This window comes from Colobus angolensis, unplaced genomic scaffold, assembly GCF_000951035.1.
Source record: "Colobus angolensis palliatus isolate OR3802 unplaced genomic scaffold, Cang.pa_1.0 Scaffold615, whole genome shotgun sequence".
In the NCBI taxonomy this organism is placed as follows: Eukaryota; Metazoa; Chordata; class Mammalia; order Primates; family Cercopithecidae; genus Colobus; species Colobus angolensis.
The window spans coordinates 38,669-40,522 of record NW_012119766.1 but is presented as its reverse complement, the minus strand read 5'-3'; positions in this window follow the sequence as shown (position 1 = coordinate 40,522).

The following is a 1,854-nucleotide window of genomic DNA, read 5'->3' as shown; positions in this document are numbered from 1 at the left end:
AGAAATATCACCCGCTCCACCTTTGAATGTTAGGGACAGTATCACGGGGGAGGTCTACACCCCCTGCGACATTGGGAGTCATATCATCCTCTCCCACCCAGGATATAAGAAACAAGACGACCGAGGGGATGTACACCCACTGCGACAGGTTCAATAATGTTATCCACCACCCCCTGGCTATTAGGAATAACATCATAGAGGGGTGTACACTTTCTTCGATGTTGGGAGTAATATCCTCTCCCTGCCGGATATCAGGAACAAATCTATTAATTAATAAATATAAAATTAATAATCATCGATATTAATCACAGATAGTAAAAATTAATACTGGTTAAAAATGTTAACAAATAGTATTAATAATAGTAATATCACTATTAATGATAATATCAGCAATTAATGTTGCTTAAAACTAAGATGTTGGTAATAAAATGATTAATATTAAGAACTGATAGTATTGTTAAATGACATTGATATTAATTTTAAGCATGCATAATCATGTATGTAAAATAGTTATCTAATTAATAATAGTATCCTATTGTGTCATTGATAATTATTAAAATCGATCATTGATGTTTAATAATCATATTATTACTCCTAATACGGCAGAGGGTGTACACCTACCTGTGATGTCGTTCTTAATATCCAGGGACGGAGAGCATGGTATTAGTTTTAATATCGTAGTAGGTGTACAATCACGCTGTGACACTGATCATAATATCTAGTGGGATGGAGTATGACATGACTCCCAACATAGCAACGAATGGTCAGCCACCTGGTGATATTGATCCTTATATTCACGGAAGAAGCGTATGATATTACTCCCAATATCGCAGGGAGGGTACAGATCTTCTGTGATATTGTTCTTAGTATCTGGACGGGGAGAGGATGATAATTCCAGTATAGCAGGCTGTGTTCACCCGCCCTGTGATATTGTTATTAATATCCTGGAAGGGAGAGGATGATATGACTCCCCCATAGAGCAGGAGGCGTATACCCAGTCTGGGATATTGTTCCTAATATCCATGGAGGGGAGAGGCTGATATTACTCCCAATATGGCAGGGGGTGAACATCCACCCTGTGATATTCTTCTTAATATCTCAAGGCCGAGAGGTTCATATTACTCCCAGTATCACAGACACTGTACAACCCTGTGTGATACTCTTCCTGATATCCGGAAGGGGAGAAGATGGTATTAATCCCCTTATCGCAGGAGGTGAGTAATCACTGTGGTATCTTTCCTAATATGCAGGGGAATAGAGGATAATATTATTCCTAATATTGCAGAAGATGTACATGTCCCCCCGTGATATTGTCCTTAATATTCGAAGGCACAGAAGATGATGTTACTCCCAATATCGCAGAAAGTGTACAACTCCCAGCGATGTTGTTCCCGTGATCCAGGAAGGAAGAGGATGATATTACTTTCAATATCGCAGGGGGTGTACACGCTGTTCCTAATTTCCACCTGGGAGAGGATGATATTACTCAGAATATCGAAGGGGTTATAAATACTCCTTTGATATTCTTCCTAATATCCAGGCCGGGAGAGGATGATATTCAGCCCTATATTGCAGAGGGCATACACTCGTCTTTGATACTGTTAGCAATGTCTAGAGGGGAAGATGATATTACTCACAAAATCGTAAACACGCTGTGTGTCCATCGTGGTCCTAATACCCAGGCAGAGATATTACTCCTAAAGTTGCAGGGGGTGTCTACACCGATTGTCACATTGTTTCTTATACCCAGGGAGGAGAGGATGATTTTGCAACCAATATCGAGGAAGTCAGCACGCCCCCTCTGATATGGTTACTAATATTCACGTTGGGAGAGGATGATACTACTTTCAATAT